Source organism: Callithrix jacchus, chromosome 3 (genome assembly GCF_049354715.1).
Source record: "Callithrix jacchus isolate 240 chromosome 3, calJac240_pri, whole genome shotgun sequence".
Classification (NCBI taxonomy): Eukaryota; Metazoa; Chordata; class Mammalia; order Primates; family Cebidae; genus Callithrix; species Callithrix jacchus.
In genome coordinates, this window is record NC_133504.1 from 182710919 (window position 1) to 182734434 (window position 23516).

General features: G+C 37.9%; 1 long non-coding RNA gene across 1 annotated transcript in view; it reads right to left on the reverse strand.

Moving 5' to 3' along the window:
* The window catches only part of LOC118152351 (uncharacterized), a 35803-nt gene extending 12791 nt beyond the window's left edge, over positions 1-23012 (reverse strand). The window contains exons 1-2 of the long non-coding RNA XR_004741077.3: positions 22888-23012; positions 18147-18262 (exon numbers count right to left, since the gene is read on the reverse strand). This is a non-coding gene — a long non-coding RNA (uncharacterized LOC118152351). The remainder of the gene's footprint in view (positions 1-18146; positions 18263-22887) is intronic.
* Between the last annotated feature and the right edge of the window lie 504 nt (positions 23013-23516).

Here is a 23516-nt window from a genome sequence, read left to right on the forward strand (position 1 = left end):
CAAGTTTATTGCTTACACAGAGACTGAAGGGGGACATGGAAGCAGACAGCACAATGTCCTCATAAACTGCAGGCCTTTGCTTTGCATTCTGTTGTTGCTTTTAGTGAGTCAGCTCACGGCCCTGTCTCACTCGACAGCCCTCGAGGTGAGGAAATGCAGTACAGGTCCAGCAGCCAAACTGGGGCAAGTCAACTAGCTGTCTCGAGCCCTTGGCGCGAACACCACAAGTTCTCTCTATGGCAATGTCCCGTCTAGCAGTTTGGGTAAAATACTAGACTTAAAGATACTAGACATGAGTTCTTTTTTTTTTTTTTTTTTTTTTTTGAGACGGAGTTTCGCTCTTGTTACCCAGGCTGGAGTGCAATGGCGCGATCTCGGCTCACTGCAACCTCTGCCTCCTGGGTTCCGGCAATTCTCCTGCCTCAGCCTCCTGAGTAGCTGGGATTTACAGGCACGTGCCACCGTGCCCAGCTAATTTTTTGTATTTTTAGTAGAGGAGGGGTTTCACCATTGTTGACCAGGATGGTCTCGATCTCTTGACCTCATGATCCACCCGCCTCGGCCTCCCAAAGTGCTGGGATTACAGGCTTGAGCCACTGCGCCCGGTCTACATGAGTTCTTTTGTCTATTTTTTTCCCTCAGAAATGCACCAGATAGAGAGAGAATTGTCATTTAATGTCATATAAGAAGGTGTTATATCAAAATATTAACAACTAAAATGTTGTCAAGCTAAATAATATGATTGACACATAACTCCAATTCTTAAAATTGACTTTTGTAATAGGCATTTTGAATCCCCATTTTGTGATTGAAGAAACTACCAGAGAAGAAAAAAAGAAAAAGAATGAATAAAATATTTTAAGAGCACTTGCTCTAGTTTAGACATTCTAAGAGATTTACTTATACAATCATGTATCTTATTTATTTATTTATTTATTTATTTATTTATTTATTTTCAGGCAGAGTTTTGCCACTCTTTCACCCAGACTGGAGTGCAGTGAGTGGAGTGGTGTGATCTTGGCTCACTGTAGACTCTGCCTCCTGGGTTCAAGCAATTCTCCTGCCTCAGCCTTCCTAGTAGCTGGGACTCTAGGCATACACGCACCACCACTCCCAGTTATTTTTTTTTTACTTTTAGTAGAGACGGGGCTTCCCCATGTTGACCAGGATGGTCTTGACCTCCTGACCTCGTGATCTGCCTGCCTCAGCCTCCCAGAGTTCTAAGAGTACAGGTGTGAGCCACTGCACCACCTGTCATGTATCTGTTAACAATGGTGATACATGATGATTATGAGAAATGTGCTGGTAGGTGGTGTCCTTGTGTGAACATCATTGAGTATATTTAAACAACCCTACATAGCAATGCCCACTACACACCTAGGCTATATGGTAGTGCCCACTGCTGCTGGGCTACAAACCTGCTCAGCACACTGCTGTACTGAATACGGTAAGCAGTTGTACCACAATGGTAAGTATTTGTGTATCTAAACATACCTAAACATAGAACAGGTGCAGTAAAAATACATTATAAAAGATAAAAAGTGGTACATCTGGATAGGTCAGCTCCATTATAATCTTATGTGCAGTGTGTTTTGACCTAAATGTTATGTAGTAATTTATTTCTTTTCATAGCCACTGTATAAGATAGTTACTATTTCCTCTGTTTCACAGACAAGATTCAGTGAAGGTCAGAGAGATCACACAAGTTGCCCGGAGTCACACAACTAGTAAACATGGAAGTGAGCTAGCCAGGCTGGTAACAGCCACGTGGTCCTCCTACAATAAATTGTGGTAGGCATTTTCATTATATGCTGCCTCATTCAGTCCTGTCACTCGCCCTTGGAAACAGGTATTGGAGTTCCCATACACTACATTCTACATGGTTAGAACCTGAGGCTCACAAAAACTAAAAGACATATCCAAGTTCACATAGTTAGGACATAGCAGAGCTTGTACTCAACTCCAAGTATTTTAACCATCACACCACATATTGTTTTACATCACTAGGATTCCTATTAGGACTACACCTTTTTTTAATACTAAACCAATGATCATTTATATTCTGAAACCTACATTATGACAGTAATAATATGCATACAATTTATCATTTTTATATGGGCTAATTTTATTTCTGTTTTTAAAACTATGATGTCAGTCTTTAAAATAATTGGTGACAAATTAGTTGTAAGGAAGCTTGTTTTCTTATAAATAGTCAGTCTTTTGGAAATAGAGTGAGTAAATATTCTAGGGCAAATTTGGCAGGTTCATAGATTGAAGGACTCTGTATTGGGACCCCCTGGTCCAATGGATCAAGAAGTTTCCCTGCCGAATAGCAGGGTCCAATCAAACATATATCACTCCTCAAAACCAAAACTCCCTGGAAATCACCAAATCTATTCTCAGAAGTCCTTGGGAATTTTCTTCCATAATCCTTTCTTACTGTTTTTAACACTATGTCATATTCTTTCGAGTCTTATTCTCTTGTTTTCTTTGGCTCCTAGAAGCTCAGAGTTGGCAGAGTCTTTCTTGATTTCAGTGAAAGTACTATTCTTAAGACACCTACTCCAGAGGTTTTCTCAGTTGTCAAACCTTGTGTCATTACAGATATGTGTGTGTGTGTGTGTGTGTGTGTGTGTGTATATATATATGTGTGTATATATATTATATGTGTGTGTGTATATATATTATATATATACGTATATATATTATATGTATATACACAAATATATGTGTATATATCATATATATACATATTCTACCAAACTATACTTGCTGGCTTAAGTAAATGTGTAAGAATTGACAATCAGAGCTGTGTTTTTTACAAACTTTAATCTACGGCATCTATGTAGAAGCAAATTTTAAAATACACAAACACTGAATTTTAATTTTATCCCCACAATTTATTTTTTATATAACCATTATTATGCACTAAGCATTATAATCCTAGTTTTCCCATCTCAAAATTCAAGGTCTGTTATCTATCATGGAAGATGATTTTAATGATTAAGGATGATCATTGATTTATTCATTCAGTCACTCATGCATCATCCATTCAATAAATATGATCTGAGGGTTTACTAAATACTGAGTATTCTGTCAATCATTGTAAATGATAGAGGTGACAGTGCTTTCATTCCTATTCACAGGGAGTGCACAATCTACTGGGAGGGAGTTAAGTGCATAATTAACTGTGTGATGATTGCTGATAGGATTACGTGCAGAAGCTGCAGGAACATTAAGGAGTGAAGGGGAGGCTGGACATCTAACATTGGTTGTGTTGAGTTGTGGAAAGTGCATAAAGGAATCAAGATACTTTGTTTTCTGAGGAAGGGAAAACTAATCATTGACTTGATGAATAAATAAGAGTGAGCCAAATGTGGCGGGTCTGGGGCAGTGGGGGAAGACTGGTGTACTATTTCTGCAGATACACACCTTGGACAAAATTTGAAATGCTAATAAGTGCTCAGTATTTTGAATATCTTTGATTCTAAATAAAACAACCAAAAATTCCAATTTGACCTTAAAACATGCCTTTGGTTGTATGTAACCAAAGCTATTACTTTTCAGTGTTTAACACTGACTCTTCACAGCTTCCCAGACACAGAGAATATCCTTTGAAGTGCACAGAAGATTAGATCCTGTGGGGACAGGACTTTCTGAACATTGCGAGATTAATTTACACCGCTACAAAATAAAATTAGCCTGCTGCTAATCAAAGTTCCAATTCCTGTTTTCCAGGGCATTTCACAGGAGGATTTTCCCTATGGAAAAAAAAGTAAAAGATAATAGGAAAATCACTCCTTTGCGACTTTGGGATGAAACAAACAACGGAGTTGTTCTCTGGTGGGAAGGTTAGCAGGCTGTCATTGATGCAACTCCACAGAGGGAAAGAAGGTAACATTCCAAAGAAGAAAAAAACCTTGCTGCAGTGAAGTAATTCAATCTGTTTATATGTCTCTTTCTACATACATCTCACATGAGTACAGCGCTATGTTGGTTATTAGGATCTGATTACATGAAACCCACTTATATTAATGATGAGCACTGAGTAATGCAAAGATGAGCAGTTTTATTTCGTTTTCACTTTGCTAGTTAGCAGTGACATTGTAAGGTTCACCTTTTGTGCATTGCCTTGTCCACAGCACTTTTGATAACCAAATAGAGCAATGGATGTTAAATTACTTTGGGTGTGATCATGCAAAATAAATGTGAGACACTGATGAAATGAAAGTTAAAATGTTCCAAAGATGAATTCAACTTGAGTTCTTCCTCTAAACGTGCACACACAATGCTGGGAATATAAAAAATCTACTCATGGATATGTCATTTTTGCCATTTGTTGATTGATAATGGCTACTGTTTCTTCCCCTTTCAGATTTCTTATTAATCCCTGGGCTTTTGTTGGAAACTTAATCTTGATTTACCTATGCAAACCTCCCCACTCAGCTCGTTCTTCCTTTTCAAAATTATTAAGGTCAAAAGCCACTCATCAATCTTTGACATATTTTGCATGGTGGATATGTGAATGAATAAATAAAATTCAAGGTCTTCACTTCCAGAGATGATACTGTCAGTGGTATCCGATGGCAAGCCCCTCAGAAGGAAGAATAATGTCTCTACCTAGCATGTTCTTGGTACCAAGGTGATGATTATGTGATATTGGTCATCTTCTATCATTTTCCACCACTGTCCTCACCCTCATTCATAATTTTGATGATACAAATGGAAAAAGTAGGAGCATTATTACACTGGCATTGAGTCCCAAGGACTAATTTTGTGATTTGTTCACTGTAGGAATTTGCTAAAATTAAGATGATCGTTGAGCTTCAGTTTCTCCCTTTGTAGAGTATGTATTATTTACTCTTTTTAGAAGAGGCCATAAAACACTGATGTGCAGCACATAGTTGTTGAAGAGCACAAGGACACTAAGCTGGTTCTTTATAAAGGTAATACAACATTGGAGGGAGGAGCATAAGGATCAGTGTTATTGTGCTATTCATGCTTGGTCTATATTATTATGAGACCAGAGTATAATGTTGGGCTGGTTTGCTTTTCATTTGGGAGGTGGTGGAAGCTGAGAGAGTTATATGTGGAAAAGAAGGATAATCCAGATTCTCTGTAATTTTTCTAAAAGGAAGAATCTGGAAGAGAATAAATCTGTATTAATCAGGGTTCTCTAAAGGAACAGAAATAATAAGATAGGTGTATAGAAGAAGGAGAATTTATTAAAAAGTGTTGACTCATACAATCACAAGATGAAGCTGTCTGCAAGCTGAGGAGCAAGGAAATCAGTACAAGTTCCAAAACCTCGAAAGTAGGGAAGCCGAGAATGCGGCCTGCAGTCTGTGGCTGAGGGCCCGAGAGCCCCAGGCAAATGACTGGTGTAAGTCCAAGAGTCCAAAAGCTGAAGAACTTGGAGTCTAAAGTTCAAGGGCAGGAAGCATCCAACTCAGGAGAAAGATGAAGACCAGAAGACTCAGCCAGCCAAGTCCATCCACGTTCTTCTGTCTGCTTTGTTCCAGCCCTGCTGGTAGCTGATTAGATGGTGCCCACCCAGATTGAGGGTGGGTCACTGACTCAAATGTTAATCTCCTTTGGCAATACCCTCACAGAAACACCCACGAAAAAATACTTTTCATCCTTCAATCCAATCAAGTTGACACTCAATAATAACCATCGCAACACCTAAATCTTAATTCTGGATTTTCTCCATAAAATTTTCCTTGGTCTTGTAGGAAGCTCTGGTCAATCCATCTATTCAGTAACCTACCTGTGTCCAGGAAGGAAGGACGGAAGAAGAGGAGATGGTGACGGAATTTGCGAAAGTCCTACCTGTTGCAGAAATCAGTGGCATTGAACTTATGGCTGTGACTTTTACTTGACAACTGATTCTGCTGGACTATTCGCCCAAGAGCTGGCACAGAGGGGAGGCAGTGGTGCAATGCAGATACCTGTTTTCATGGGATCGTCTCCCAAAGAAACCTGTGAGAACCCTAAGGCAGAGCCAGAAGTACCATGAGCTTCAAATAAGGATGTTCACAGGAAACTTGTTAAATTTGAGAAGGAATATTGAGAGAAAACAAAGAGACAACAATTAAGCAGGACATTCTCAAGGTAGGATCATCCAAAATCATGAAATAACCGTGTTCTCTAAGGGAAGTTGAAGGCTTTTTCTACTAGTCAAATCCTACTTCTATCAAATTTCTTCATAAATGTATCTAAGATCTTGAATCAAGGTGCAAATGTCTTAAAATTTTATTATTTTTCCAATTGTGTATGTATATAAAAAAATAGACTTTTCTGCTTTTAAATTTTGTATAAGTGGTATTACAACACAAAAATATGAAATTGTAAGTCACATAATGAGAGAAATGCTGCAAGATGTCTGCAAGATTCCTTGCTAGCTTTAAATTGCTATGAATTACATATTTCACAAAACAGAAGGTACTCTTCAGCATTTACCAATCTTACTTGGCCATGAGTTAAAAGAAAACAAAGAAACAAACAAGAACAAGAATAAATAAGCTGCCATCAATTATCTTGTAGCAAAGTGATGAAAGGGACCCTTTCTGGCATTAAAATAAGACATTTAACTGAAGACGTAAAGGGATCCTTGCAGTGTCTGCGTTGACTAGGCCAGTTCCCAGGAAAGGAAGGCTGTAGGATTCTGGATGAAGTGAGGCTCAGGCTTAGCTCAGATGTGAAATTGAGATGAGCATTTCTTGCTCTGCTCCCTTGGGAACATGACTGTGGCTGCAGGCAGCCAGGCAGGATAAGGGTCCATGTGAGCCGAGGTCCTTTGACATATGGCAGAGGCAGTAGGATGAACCTCAACAGAGGAGGCTCCTCAGTCCCAGAAGGCATCTTCACGACAGCCCTAGTAGGATAGCTGTGAAGATTAAATGAACCAGGGGTGAAGGCAGCATTTTGTGAACTGCAGTGTCAATTCCGCATGTCACACCTCTATGTCAGAGTATTTAATTAGATCATTTAAAATACACACAACCAACCACTCTTAGGTCTTTATTCTGTTTTGACAGAGTTCTCAGTACTCCGTATGTACTAACTTTCTTAATATTAATATTATGACTATTGACGCTATTATTAAACACTATTATCCCCACTTGATATGAAAGACAGGAAGACTGAGTAACATGCTTAAGACCATTTGTTCATGAATGGGAGTACTGGCTTCCACCGCAAGCCATCTGACTCCAGCCGAGGTCTTATCCTTGTTGCTTATCCCATAATAAGCCTATCAGTGGCATATTACTACTGTCGGCTTATGAATGAAAAAAAATGAGTCCCATGGAGTACCTGCAATTAGCCTAAAATTTTACAGCTGTTTAGAAGCAGATCCAGGACTTAAACTAAGGCTCTAGCATTCTGTCTTTGAGAGAAAGATGCCTCTGGTGGAAGGAGCTGGGGTGACAGGCTCAGTGGCTGCCCAAATTTGTAATCCCAGCATCGCATATACACATTTGACATTTGGAGATAATCCCTTACCACTTTGGGTGGCTTGCATCATTTCACTCTGCCATTAACCCCAGCTACATAATCAGTTTGACTAGGTAGAGTGAAAAGCCTTTGGGAAAAGCAGGCAATCTTGAAATAAATATAATGTTTTACATTTATATAGTAAATTATGCTTTTTTGAGGAACCTTTTATATCAAATTTTCTACACCATTTGGTTCTCCCAATACCTGTGGAGAATAGCTAGCTGCTTTTCAAGAGTGCACCGGATTTAGATTTGGAGCTGTTTGAATCCCAGTTCAGCCACTTAAGAGCTCAGTGATCATAAATAAGCCCCTTACATCATTTGTGTCAAAGACTATCCTTTGGAAAATATGATTAATATGACCAGCTCATACAGTGGTGAGGAATGAATTAAATCAGTATTGATTGAGTGTTGTTTGAGATGAGGTATTTTCACATAGCTTTATCTATTCAGTGAGTATCTATCAAGTTCCCACTGTGTGCTGAGTGCCAGCACAGACAATCTCATTTTAGTTGAATTTGGGTTACGTGTAATAGATGGAAATCATTGGCTCAGGGGTGAATCAAACTCCGGGTAGTCTTGGAAAAGTCATTTAGAGTTTCTGGATCTTCAATTTTCGCTCCTTAAAAACAAAACAAGACTCTTGCATCATTATTAGCGGTTTTCTTTTCTTCTCTTTTTTTTTCAGTTTTGCTCTTGTTGCCCAGGCTGGAGTGCAACCGTGAGATCTCAGCTCACCGCAACCTCTGCCTCCCAGGTTGAAGTAATTCTCATGCCACAGCCTTTACGAGTAGCTGGGATTACAAGTGCATGCCACCATGCCTGGCTAATTTTGTATTTTTAGTAGATATGGAGGGGTTTCTCCATGTTGGTCAGGCTGGTCTTGAACTCCCTATTTGTGGTTTTCAAATTGTGTTCCATGTGTTCAAGGATTTCACCCAAGTTCCTTGGAACCTCCCATTAACGATGAAGCAAGAATCAGTTTCCAGCTCCACAAGTCCTCCTTCAGATGTGGCTGCTGCCCAGAGGGAGCAAATACACATACACTGTTTGGTCTGCAACAGTATGTTTTTGTTTTAAATATAGCTGAGTTTACTAATGTGTGTGTGTGTGTGTGTGTGTGTGTGTGTGTGTGTGTGTATGTAATTCATTTTCTCAGTTAAAGAAAAATCAAATGACTACCACACAAAGTGTATGACATAGTAGTGTAAAGCAGATTGGAATTTGTCTTCTAGCCATGTGACCATAATATGTGTTCATTCATGAAAAAAAAAAATGATTCTACTTTCTACCTATCTTTCCTTATGAAAGCATGGTTTGATCTTGACAGTTTCAGTAGTCAAATATATGATATTTATAACACTGAAATATATTGATAAATCAAAACACATCTTTGCATAGAAATACATACATATGCAGACATATACACACAAACATATAATCATTTTTGAGAAACTAATATAATTAGGGTACTTTAAGCCAGATCAGCATTTTATGATTATTAAAGACATCATTTTATACAAACACCGTCTATCATTTTATATTTTCATGTTTAGGATTTCATAGGTCAATCAAATAGCTACTACCTGTCCATTTAATACGTGCTTCAAAAAACTCTCACTGTGCACACAGCATCAAAAATGTGTGTAATAAGGTTTTCTAAACCCCTAAAAACCTCCATTACCTCATTGTACAATCCCCATGAGTGTGCAGAAAGGTGGCTGTTACACCAAAGTTTGAAACTCTTTCAGCCTTCAGTTTGCATTTCAGGGCAATTTTTGTTTCTTTTCACAATAAAGCTGCTTTCCATCCTTAATGCAGTGGAAAATGTGCATTAAAGAAAGACACTCTTTCTAAATAAAATAAAATAGGGATCATACAAAAGGTCTTTATCGGAGGATGAAGAAGAATTCACTTGAGAGATCGCTGGGGTACTTAAGTGACGCTGCCTTTGATTAAAGTGATGCTGTCAAGTGAGCGAGCCTGGGGATGAGTCAGAAAATCCAGCTCCCAGCACCGGCCCTGCCTCTTAGTCACTCAATGACCCTCATTCGTCTCAATCTTTTTATCCTACTTGCCGTGCTCAGCTCAAGAACTGAAGTGAGAATTCATTGGGATAATGAATGTAAAATTGTCTGGAAAATGATAAAAGCATAATTTTAAAAATGTATGGAATTATAATGATGTACTTAAACTTGAGTCAAATTTAAGAAGCTTACTAGGTTTGAGTATAGCTTCTGAAGACTGACAGACCCCTATGAAAATTCTCACCTCGACATCACATAGCCTTTATTTTTCATTTTTAATTGAATTGCTCTAAGAATTTTTTTTTCTCTTCTACAAAAGGGGCACAATAAAACACCTGATTAAGAGAACCAAGCAATGAAATGATTGCCCAATGCTTAGCCCAGTGGCTGGAACAAAATAAGCCCTTAATAAAAGTAGTAAAAAGAGCAAGATGGCAATGGTTCAGTCACGATATCAACCCAGACAAATAAGTGAATACAAAATTCCACTTTCAGGGTATTTTAACCTGGTGTCTTGGGCATAATATACTAAGAATTTAGTGTCTACATATACAAACCAGTGGGCATCTTTATTGATTGTTTTTATTTAATGCATTAGATTAGTTTCATTTACTGTCAGATAATACATTATCAACTGGTAAAGTTAGTTAAAAACATCAGATAAGTTTGTGTCAGTCAAGGGTTTGTCTAAGGCAAATAAACAAAGAAAAAAACCTAAAATGTAAAAAGCTCAACAGAACTGTGATTTTCCATGTAAAGCCAAAATAGTGGCTCCATGAAACACTGCTCTTTTGTGTTTCTGAAAAAATATATGGTGGACTTTGTATCAGAAAAAGTGGTGTTTCTCACATACATTCTCTGAGCTTTTGCTATGGCTCTAAGAATCTGTCTCACACGATAATTCTGATGAATTACATTAGATATTGTGCAGGAAAGGAATGGAAAGAAGGTCGTTTTTCTCACTTGAATGAGCCCAAGCACCTATAGGCTACCATAAGTGCACAATAACTAAGATACTTGTTCCTCAATCCATGGGTAACTCATTGGGAAGTTTCTGAAATGATTAACACATAACCTAAATGAATTATCAAGGACAGTAATAGACTTAGATTAAGATGCTTTCTATCCTGGTTTGAAAAACCTTTCTGGAAGAAATACCTTCTGAATCCTGAATGGTGAAAAACATTTAGCCAGATACAAATATGATGGAAGAACATAAGAAACAAGATAGGAGGATGGGAAACATTCCCAAGGATAAAACCAGGAAGCGGGTTTCTTAGTGAGAAGGAAACAACGGAGGGTGGGATAAGAGTACATTCACTTGATTGAAATCTAAGTTGTTTATTTTAACCACGAGAAAAAATGTTTAATCAACGAGCAGAGGAGATGTATGTTCATTGGCAAACATACTAGATGCACTGCACAATCATCAGGTAGCCAAATACAGTCAAACAAACCCATTTTCAAAATTCTGAATTAATTAAAGGAATTAATGTCAGGCCTTCAGGAAACCAAATATATAGCAACTCTTTCTGATTGACACACACCGATGCCCTCTGAGGATGGAACCACAGATTTGTCTTTATTCTTGGGTTTGCCTTTACTCTGGACCTTAGACTGAATCCTCATAAATGGAATGAGGAATCCAAAGAATGACTGAAAGAAAAGCTAGGATCTGAAGGGTGAGCTGCTGCTTCTTATCTTTGGGTGATGTGTATATGTATATATCACCCACACCTAATGTAATATATGTATTAGGGTAATATAAGAAGTAGACATCTCACTCTTTGGATCTTATTTTTCTTGCAACCATTCTTTGGATGCCACCTTCCATTTCTCTCTCTGGCAGAAAGAACACAATAAAAGAAGTGAAACTATAAGAAGGAACTTTACTATTTTCTAATGTCACAGGCCAGTGAGAAAATAAAGAAGAAAAATAATTTAAATTCCTTTTGAGAATGGAATCATAGTCATAGAGCTGAAGTCTGTAGGTTGACCTGCCTTGTTTTCTGCCCTCTGTTACTTTACTAATCCCAGCTGAACCAATATAACCGTGGTATAGGTTTTACTCGAGCCCTAGGGTCCAGGATTTGGGGAGGAGGAATTGGGAAGTCTATGGAATTGTAGGATCAGGTACAACCAATGTTAACCCTGTTCTTAATGTTTCACCTTAGTTTCAAAGCTTGTATCTTAAACCTCAGTTCTGTTCTAATTTTTCTATGTTGAAGTCCGACTTTTCTTCCATATTCATTTCTCTAGTTTTCCTGATTCTGAGGCCAAATAATTTTATCAATAATTTCAGTCCTTAGTTTCCAACGTTGGAACTACAGGACCATGTGGGATGGGGGATAGTGTTGCATCTATCCTTGTTAATGTATAAGGAGTGGTTTCCACATATGAACAGGGAAGAAATGTGCTGAATAGTCTAGGCAAAGATATGAAGCATCAGGGATCATGATGATTTCAGGGAACCATTTGTAGATTAATATGCCTCAAGGACAATGAACATAAAGAACTGATAGGATGTTGTTAAGAGAATTGATGGGATTAGGGAGAACTTGAAAAAAGGAGAAAAGTTAATGTATTAGTCTGTTTTCATGCTGATGATATAGACACACCTGAGACTGGCTAGAAAAAGAGGTTTAATTGGACTTACAGTTCTACATGGATATGGGGAGGTGGTCAGAATCATGGCAGGAGGTGAAAGACACGTCTTAAATGGCAGCAGCGAGAGAAAATGAGGAAGATGCAAAAGCAGAAACCTCTGATAAAACCATGTGATCTGGTGAGACTTCTTCCCTACACCTAGAAGGGTATGAGGGAAGCCACTCCCATGGTTGGAATTATTTCCCACCCTGTCCCTCTCACAACATGTGGGAATTATGGGAGTACAATTCAAGATGAGATTTGAGTGGGGACACAGAACCAAACCATATCAGTCAACAAGCTAAGACAACTGGCCAGGTGAGAGATAGTGAGGACCTGAACTAAGATAACAGCAGTGGCGTTTGAAGGAGAAAATGATACAGGAGGTATTTAAAGTGTAAAATCTATACAACTTGTCATTTCATTGGCTACCAAGTGAAGGAAATATGGATGTCCCCTATATCTATCACTGACCTATGCAGCAACTTTCTCTCATGCACTGGTAATTCCTCCAATTACCTGGCCAAATGAGGGAGGGATGGAATCCAGATTGACCAATCAGGGCACCTCACCTTGTAGGACGTGAGTTGCAGGAGGTGTCTCAGGCACAGCCAGTGGGTACTGCTATAGAATGCCTGGAACAAATGAAATACTGACCTATAATTTTCTATTCGAAATTTAAACATGAATTAACTCCAGTGCTACCATATGACACCAGAGTGAGAATAAAGTCAGCCCAAAGGAAATCAAAAGCAAGGGAGAGGAGGAGAAGAGCAGATGCTTGATGATATTGTTAGAATACTTAGGTCTGGCTGAGTCTGAAGCTGTAACGAAGCTAGACAGACTGATAAATTTACTCTTTCCAAAATCCCTTTTGAATTGTGTTTCTATCACCTAAAAGCAAGAATCCTGACTTATACAATGAAGAAACTAAAGATAAATCTGAGGTTCCCAGCTTGAGCATTTGGGAAAGCGTGATAAGATACTGTTGCAGCCTTGAGGACCAGATGTAGAGGAGAAGGTCTGAGTGAGAGCACAAGTTCTATTTGAACTTGTAGCAGCTGAGGCACCCATCAATAAGGCTAATTATCAGCATGCTATTAGGTCACATGTCATAAAGTGACCATGCTATTAGGTCACAATGCCATAGAATGACCATGAAAATGACAAGTGCTAAGCACAGAAGTAAGTGCAATAAATCTAATTCAATCACAATCTTGCTGATTCAAGAAGCATCGTATCATGCAAGCAGATAGAAGTGGAATTATCAACAACAACTTCATTGAGTTATCTATTTCAAGTTAATGGCTCAATACCCTCAAATAATTAAGCACTAATAGTGACAAATGATTCCAATCACACTTCATCACTGATCACAATATCTGAGAATGGCCCAAAGTGTGTGCTTTTTCATACGGTGGGGCAGGGATTTGGAGACAGGACAGAGCTTGAGTAGGAAAGTTTTGGAGTAGGCTTAGGGCTTTCTAAGTGTTGCTTCAGCGGCTGTGACCAAGAATAACTCAAGCGACAACATGAAGCCCTAATTCTAAGTGTAATACAAGTAGCTTTTCTCTCCCCAGTGTGTTCTATTGATTGCAGACAATATGTAATTACCTTCTGAGATATACTTTTCCCATCTTAACTCCCTCTACATGTGAAATGAACTGTAACAGACAAATTAGCTTTTTCTTTCTTTCCCATCACCTAACTTTCTTAGCTTTTTTCTGATTTGATGATTCTTTTCTCCTTCCAATATAGCAATACAATTGAGGATTAATGGTGTGCTACAAGGCCAGATAGATATAATATGAAATCTAATGTAATATCTAGAGCTCTACTACAATAGAATGTCAGATCTGAAACGGCCTCTTGAAATCATCACATCTCAAATCCTTATTTTAGCTCTTAGGAAATACAGAACCCAGAAGCAGGTGAACCATCCAAGTCAGCAGCCCCACTCCTTGTTGGTTACAGGGTTGCACAAACATCTCAGGTCTCTTGACTCCTGGTTCTTTTCATCACCTTAAGATTTGTCTCTACGTACTGAATATATTGTGCTTTAAAGGCATTTTACATGGTTTCTTGTCATACTAACAGCCCATCTTGATGTAATTTGTTTCCATTAGAGCATATGTATATCCAGCTTAGCTTTATTCCATTATCCCATCCTGGACCACCTTGGTGGCAAAAATGTCACACCAGAGAGTGTATTGGCTACATTATCACAGACATACTGGCCGTTGATTTCCAGAACTAGGGGACCTCAGCCAGTGTACATTTTAGGCACACAAATTCAGGTATTTATGTATTTAAATAATTCTTGTAGAATAATAATTATCTTTTACATTTGCAGAGAAGTTTACAGTGTGTAAATTACATTCAAGGAATTGTTTAGAAGTCATAATTAGGTAAGATTTGTAGGTGCAAAGGCTTCTGTCAGAGAACAGACCTGGAACACTTGTTTAATCCATTTAAGTGATAGATGCTGCTCATTTTTCAAAACAATTTCATCAAAGAATATTGAAACAAGAATAAATGTAAAATGCCATCCACAATTCAATTATCAAGCAAAACTACCATATTTTTTATTTTTACATGTTTCAGTTTTGAATTGGTCCACTCTGTGTGTGTGTGTGGGGTGTGTGTGTGTGTGTGTGTGTGTGTGTATATATAATATACTCATTTATGCATTTACGTTTAAATTTTTTTTAAAAAATTACTCCATATTATTTCCCCTATTGCTACACTATATTTATAATATTCTTGGTTACTGCTTGCTCAGTATTTTTTTAAAATGGATATAATAATTAAGCACACTTTTTCTCCATGAATGTTACTTTTTGCAACTAGGAATGAAATAGGGGCAGGATGAAAGGTTTCCAATGTAATCGTTGTTGTTGTTGTTTTAGTGAAAATTGAGTGAAAACAATAACTGGGGAAATAAATGAAGACAAGTCAGATGACAGCAGACTGTTTATTTAGAAGTTGCTCGATCAGGGAGTTAGCTCTCTCCCTTGTATCTGGTACAGGCTTAAAGGCACACAGGGTGATGGAGAAGCTTTACCGTGAAAACATGGGAAGACTTCTGGTACACTCCTGTTGAAGATTGGGAAGGCTGAATGTCAACTAGAAGCCTGCAATTGGTTTTGGGAGTATGTTTGCCTTCCTCTGGTTGGTCACGAGTTGGAAGTAGGAACAAAAATTGGGAATACTGGCAGTCCCTGTCCAAGTTCTTACTTTTTTAAGCCAATTTCTATAAGATTGTGGTTTGGATCCCAGAGCTGGTTGCTGCAGGAATTAGGGGTCAGAGTTCTATGGCTAAATACCATTTGGCTGTTGGCCATTGTGTTGTCAATCTCTCACTGGATAAAAGTCAGCTTGATTGCCTGCTGCCAGAATTAATCTCACAAGTCTCAAAGCCTGGGTGTGAGCAAAGCCTAAATGTCCAAGAATGTCACTGTCGTAAATAGAACACCTATAATAAATTCCTATATTTACACATCAACAGCTATTTACTGAACTAAATATTATTGTTATTCAGCCCAAGTTTCTAAATAGTGACCAAATGAGTCCTGTGTTTTATTTGCCTGTTTCTGATAACATAAATATGTTAATCAATTAAATGGACTCAGACTTGGTCTGTGCTATTCTTTCAGGCACACTAGCTCAACTACCAGATGGCTCAATATATTTTATTCTGGAGTCAGTTCATAGTTTCAGCTAGGTAATTGTTTGTCATTAAAACCACTTTAGTTCCTAGATTTACAGTATTTCATTCTGCATACTTCTTTATGTCATAAATAAATTTAATGTTAAATGTTCATTTTAAAAATATATAGTTTATCCATGGGCAGATTACAAATAATCATAAGGTGTGTGTAATCAAAACTCAGGGTAAGAAAGAGATTAGGCTAGTATGTTCAAGGCTCTGTGAGCCCATTCCCAGTTTAATTCTTCTCTCTTTCCCCAGAGGTTGTCATTATTCTGATGTTTTGTGAAATGAGTATTCATTGTCCCAGAACTTCCTGTTATATTTTATCTCTGATCTGCAACTCTTGCTCTGTCTATGTACTTCTAAAAGACTCTTTTGTTTAGATATCCTAGTTCTTCTAAAAGGCTCTATTATTTCTCCCAGATGTGGTTTAGTAGGGAAAATCACTCATCAATGGAACAATCCATAAACTGAAGAGACACAGACTTATTAGATGTCATGGTGCCCTCCCCCATGCCTATTTATAGATGATAGAAACAGGTATCTTAATAAAGTCAGCTAGTCAAAATAGCAGAGAAAATTATAGGATATATAACCACTGTCCCTAGGTTTTCTTTTAAACTAACTCAGGTTTCCTATTGTGAACCTCTCCCTGAAATTTCCCCGATTCTGTGGGATATGATAGTAATGGTGGCATTATTTCCTTTTAAAATAAATCTATATCGTTATGGGAGGTAGAGAATGTATTATTATTTATTTGGCTGATGAAGAAACTCAGAAAGGGCAAATGCTGACCCAAAGAGGCACAACTACAGATAAGAGAATTAAATTCCTATGTAGATTTCTAATTTCAAATGCTATGCCTGTTGTTCTTCCTCCTAAAACATGGTACATCCCAATATGTATCAAGAACATAGAAGGAAAAGAAGCTGTCTTATAGCTACTGTCCTTGTTTGAACTAGATGGAATAAAAATTCTAAATATGGGCTTTTATCTAGAATAGTCTAGAACCTGAACCACCAATTTCTAATAAATTACATTAAAAACTATTTTTTCATGGAGCTGGTATCCATTCCTCCATGAATGCCCATACACCATCAAATAATTAGCTTCTTATTAATTTATCATTTATTAATTCATCTTTTGGCAAACACTTATTAACAATCTATACAATAAGCAAAACATAAATTATTAATACCATTTTGCAAAAACATAATTCATGCTAAAGGGAAGTGACCTGACTAACTTATAGAGCAATGCAAGTGCAGTCTCACCAATCAGAGTTCCTCTCTGAGTGTACTGATCCCCTCTATTCTCTACATCATGACTGAAAATGTGGTCATTTTAGCCTTTATTAATACTTAAACCAGAAACTGAGCAAAAGGATCTGTCAATGTCAAGCACTGATTGATTGAAATTTTTTGGGGGGGAACATAAGGAATATATATAATCATTCTTACAAAACCAACTAATATGCAACAAGAAAATCCAAGTCAAGTTAGAGTAAATGTTGCTGTTTTGGCTACTCAATCAATTGAATTAACCCAACAATCAGCAATGCTAATTCACCACTAGTATGTTTATGGCTCAACACTGTACTCTCATAAAATAGAAATGAAGGATAGACTTTATCCCTTGCGTGGAGGAGTTTAAAAATCTTAGGAGAACATAATCATACAGAAGAAGATTAATGAGCATAGAAATTTTGGTTCTTAGAATAAGTGTTCCATAATATATATTCTTAGAATAAGTGTACCCAATATTTGTGCCATGCCTTTGGGCTCATTTGGACTGCAGGACTACATTTTGGGCTGTGTATTCTCTTTTGGAAACAGATTCAGAATAGATGATTAACTTACCTGAGATCCCACAGTTAAATGGCCGTGGAGATTGGTATTTTTAACTTGTAACATATATGGAAATCTCAAGCTTCTGGTTATAGTAAGAATATATCCTACTTCATCATTCTAATTCTGAGCTTATAGCTTGGAGGGATTGGGGTTTTGGCACAACACATTTAAAAAAAAAAAAAAAAGAAAAAGAGAGTGCACAGGAAAGACGTGGGATGTGTGTATGCCTCCGCAATAGGAAAATTCTGTGCTTGTCTTCTCACCTGAAAGATGGTATTCCCTTGCTTTCACGCATTTGGTAAGAGAATGGTGAGTTTGTTGCATTGACAAATCAGTTGGAGAACACATCTTAAGTAGGATGTAAGGGAAAAATAGACTTTTCTTGGTTTACTTCATAAGACACCTTTATTACCTGGATGAAGAGGTCACTTCAACTCCATTCTGATATTGCTTTCTGAGTTTTCAATAAGTTTCTCCAGTAACATCTTTGTATCTTAAAAGTTGCGACGTTTTCCATGTGATATTATTCTAAGAACACAGAGTGTAAAATGTAACTGCTTTGGTAACATTCTGCAGCACATCAAGAAAGACTTTGATGTCCTTGTGGTTTCAAAATTCAAATAATACCAACTGTATCCTCTCACTCTCTCTCTGGCTCTCCGTGTGTGTGTGTGTGTGTGTGTGTGTGTGTGTGTGTGTGTGTGTGTTGTCCTGAGCCACATTTGTATTAATCACAAGGTGCAACATATATTCCTTTGCACGGTATTCAGCTGATTCAACTGATATTTTTAAAAGCCCAGTCATATATCAAACGGGAAGAGAAAAAGAGTTGATAAAAATAAATTTCCCACTGTTGATAGTCAGGGCTTTAGATCTCCAAAAATTGTTTCTAGCTCTAAGGCAGCATTACTTCAAAGAGATGAAAATCATCCAAATGGAGTAGAAAAACTTCAGCTCTTCCTGAATCACATTTCAATCAAAGGAAAAGAAAAGCATCTACGTTGTTAATCAAGGTGGGGACGGGGAGAAGAAAAAAACACTGTATGAATTTTTACAGCATGTTTGTTATTTCCTTTTGGACATAGTGCTCCAAGAAGCCCAGCGAGATGATGATCCTAAACCCTGAGCAGATGGTCTTTAAAATGATCATACAGATTTTCTTTCATAATGAATATCAAGAATCCTATAGGATTTATAACAAAAACTGTTCATAAATATGAAAAGACAGATGTTTCTTTAGATGCTGCTCAACATTTCTTTGGCTGAAGCCAGGAAGAGCCATTAGCTATGACTTTATTTTCAAGCAGTTGAGTTATGTGGGACTTTAGTCTCAACTAATCAATGTCAAAACACCTTTTAAATGGAAATCATTTTTTTTCTCTGTGGTGGAGGATGGAGGGCATGTGTTTGTTTAGGAGGTCAGGGAATTAAACCCACTTTTGCATATATTTTTTATTGTTGCACAAGACTTGGGAAATCTGTCAGGCTTCTCTTTGCAATTCTATGTCAATGAAGCAAGACACTGTTCAAAACAAATATTTTCTGCCTAAAGCAGAGCACTTAGACTGAAGATACAGAGAAAGAGTAAATTCTGTGGTTTGGATATGACTGAATTTTCAGTACTGCTCTGGAGGGCAGGGGTCTGAGTTCTAATCTGAAATCTATAACTCTCAAGCTCTTGGTGAGTTTAGACAAGGCACTATCTTTCTCTGAGTTCATAGTGATCAACATCAAAGTAAACCTGGAATAATTCAGCGTATCACAAACCTGACTCCCAAAATCACCTGAAGGGTTTTTTTTTATGTGTTTGCTAAGATCCAAACCAGTGTACAGAATCAGAATGTTTGGGAACAGTGTTCTGAGAAGCTCTTGTTAAAAACAAAGAGAAAACTTCCCAAATCATTTCTAATTTCCTCACCTATCAGAGAATAAAACATGTATTTTTTTTTTTTTTACAGTTGGATAAATGCATGGATCTGTTCTAGGGTAGAATATTACTGATAGTGGTGCTCATGATATTCTTAAAGATGAAAACAGTTTTATTATAGTGTTAATTTTTAAATTCAGAACATAAATATGCATTTGTAATATAATATAAATGAATGTTCTTTTCTTCTTCCATTTCTTCCTGCCTTTCTTCTTAACATGGAATATTTTAATGCCAAACGTTTAAGGCAATTCATTTTCTTAAAGACCAATGATAAAAGGAGCTTTACTAGTTCAATTAGAGGATAGCATTCTGTACTTAGGAATTAATAACCCCCAGAGTCTCCAAACCAGGTGAAGTTGGTCACCTCGAGGACAAAAAGTGCCAAAGTCACTGAGCATCTCTCAAACACTGCGATGACCTTGAACTTGCATTTTGATGCCATCCAGGGAGAAGGGAAATAAAGCCCAAGGCTAGTATATGGTAGGTGTCCTAACAGGTGACCTCCTAAGCATGACACCTCAGTAAACCTAAATCCGCCTTGGAGGGGTGAATGTTAAATACACCCTGCACTAAAAGGGTCACCGGTTTTCACATTGGCCAGGTGCAAGAATAAATCCTAAGAATTTATTATCATGAAGCTTTCTTTATATATGTTTCTGATAAAATATTTTACTGCACATGTTTTGTCATAACATCAGTCTTTTAATTCCAAAGGGTATATCATTGATGTCCCTCAGATGGCTGACTTCTACAAATTCAAAATCTCACTGAAGCAGTGGAAGGAGGCTCAAAGGGCACAAACGTTCCATTATAAAGTGAATAAGGTTTGAATTCTAATATACAGCATGGTGATTTTCGTTAATAATAATAATGTATTCTCAAAAGCTAAGAGAATAGAAATTAAGTATTCTAACAAAAAAAACTATGTGAGCTGATTGGTATGTTAATCAGCTTGGTGGGATAATCATTTCACAATGTGTTCATATATCCTTATGTTGTATACCTTCGATATACATAATTTGTGCTTGTCAATCATACCTCAGTAACGCTGCAAGACAGTGGGAAAAGTAACATTCTCAAAGCAGGTAAAGATCTAAAGAACATAAACACTCTAGTTTGTTCTCTCTTTAACCCTCTATCTTTCTCTTTCTCCTCTCTCACACCCACCCACACACATATGCACACCCCTTTTCTCTTTTCTTTCTTATATGCTATGCCTCTGTTTCTCTCTCTCTCTCTCTCTCTCTCTCTCTCTCTCTCTCTCTCTCTCTCTCTGTCTGTCTCTCTCCCTCCCTCTCTCTCTCTCTCTCTCATACCATGTTGTCAGTTCAGGATTCTAATGATAGAGAACAAGGTGAGTGGCTCCTCTTTGAACATTTGTTTTACTGTCTTTCTTTATGACACTTTAGAGATAAAGTTTTCCCTTTAATACCTGAGAATGCAAATTTTGTTATGCCAAGAAAAGGCACTCTTGTAAGGAATGGCATACATAGCATTCATCTGATGGAATGATAAATGTTAGTGTGGGTTAGTGTTCCAGCTTTACCTTCCTCCTGCTGTATCACATGAGACAAGCCATTTTGAGTCTGCTGTAGAAATGAACCGGCAGTGTAGGCCCCAGTATATTAGCCCCAAACTGTCCCCATATTGTTCACATCTTCACAGCAAGCTAGGACCATTAGCTAAAGCCTAATGATGTTGAAATTGAAATTTGTACACACCCAGTTTCTTTAAATATAGTTTAAATTATCATATGTTTAGCCATTTAGAGCCTACCTAGTTTGCATACTCTGCAAAACTGCACTCAACATCTGCTAATTACAGATAAGTAGATGACCTTTGTAGCTAAACAATGGCTGCCTCTTTTATAGCTCTTTCACTCAGCAATTCCTCAATAGCTGCTAAGACAAGAACATCACTTAGGTGAGCTCCCTCTATGATTTTCTCCTTTTCCTAAAGAGATCCTTTTTTCTCTATTTTGCTTCTGGGTGTAGCTTTGTGTCATTGTCTTTGGAAGATCTCTTGCTGGGAAGGAGTCTTATGCAACTCTATGCAAGCACTCTATCCAGCAAAGCAATGTTAGTGCCTCTCACATCCTTATTTTTTCGTTGATCAATGCTGGAATCCTTAAATTTAACATAGTCTTATTATATGATTATATATATATTAGATATTATTTATCCAACAGTGACATTTGGAAAGAGTCTGGCATCACACCTGATATTTAATTGAAGGTCACTAAATGTGATGCTCTCTCCTCTTAGTAATGGGTTCATATGTGGTCTCATTTGCACCACAGAAAGAAAAGAGGAGTGGCAAATATTGTGTCATTTGAGTAAACATTTGAGAAGGCGTGGTCAAAGGCTGCAGGATCAGAGCTTTAGAGATAGACTGGGAAGTGTGGATCCATTACTTTTTTTTTTTCAAGTAATTCATCAGAATCTATCAAATATTCATGTTATTTAGAGCTTTAAGGACACAATCCTAAAGAGGCTAAGTTTCATTCAGTATCATTTCCATAAGATGAAAGTTAGCATCAAATGTGAGAGAATGCTTCTTGATGGGACAGAATACAAGAAACATTTTCAAAATACAGATTAAGAAGGAAGTTGGGCGGGGTGCAGTGGCTCACGCCTATAATCCAGCACTTTGAGAGACCAAGGAAGGTGGATTGCCTGAAGTCAAGAGTTCGAGACCAGCCTGGCTAACCTGGTGAAACCTTGGCTCTACTAAAAATACAAAAATTAACTGGACATGGTGGCAGGCACCTATAATCCCAGCTACTCAGGAAGCTGCAGTGGGAGAATCACTTGAACCCAGAAGGTGGAGGTTATAGTGAGCGGAGATTGCACCGTTACACTCCAGCCTGGGCACCAAGAGAGAAGCTCTGTATATATATATATGCAAGTTGATTTCTCTCTTTCATTTAAACAAGCAAAACAAGCAGTTACATTGTTGCTTGCATGAGTCCTGGCAGTAGAAATGCCGGATGTGACCGAAACACACAGGGTGAGAACTCATTCAGAGAGGGGTGTGCTCAAAGTGCACTTCACCTCAGACGAATGACCGAAATGTTTCTGCCCCGAATTATTGAAGCCAGATATTTGTAGTTGCAAAAAGTAGTAGTTTACTAGAGTCAAAAGCCCACTTCCTCTGGGAAGTACTGCTACTGGCCTGTATTACTACGTGAGCTCTCTGTCTCCACGGATATTACAGCACTCACTTTCGTGATGGCTTCTCTACTGTCTGCTCTGACAGAAAGACAGCAATTACCACGGAAATACTTAGAAATGTCACTGCCTCTCTCACAAGCACAGCTTGAGGAGAGGGTTTTCTTGTGAATCTTCTAGATTTATGTGACATCATCAATCCACTATGACTACTTCTTTCAGAATCTTTATCCTTCCTCTACTGTTGGCTATAGCCAGTCAAGAAACTCTGCTCTGTTCAGCATGGGACATCATTTTATCCTGGTGTCTGAGTTCAACTCTAGCAGATGGTGATATGGTTTGACTGTGTCCCCAACCAAATCTCATCTTGAATTGTAGCTCCCATAATTCCCACATCTTGTGGGGGAGACCATGTGGGAGATAATTGAATCATGAGGGTGGATTCCTGCATACTGTTCTCATTTTAGTGAATAACTCTCTTGAGATCTGATGGTTTTATAAAGGGAAACCCTTTTCTCTTGGCTCTCACTCTCTCCTTGTGTGTTGCCATGTAAGATGTGCCTTTTGCTTCTGCCATGATTGTGAGTCCTCCCCAGCCGCATGGAAATGTGAATTCATTAAGCCTCTTTTTCTTTATAAATTATCCAGTCTCAGGTATGTGTTTATCAGCAGCATGAAAACA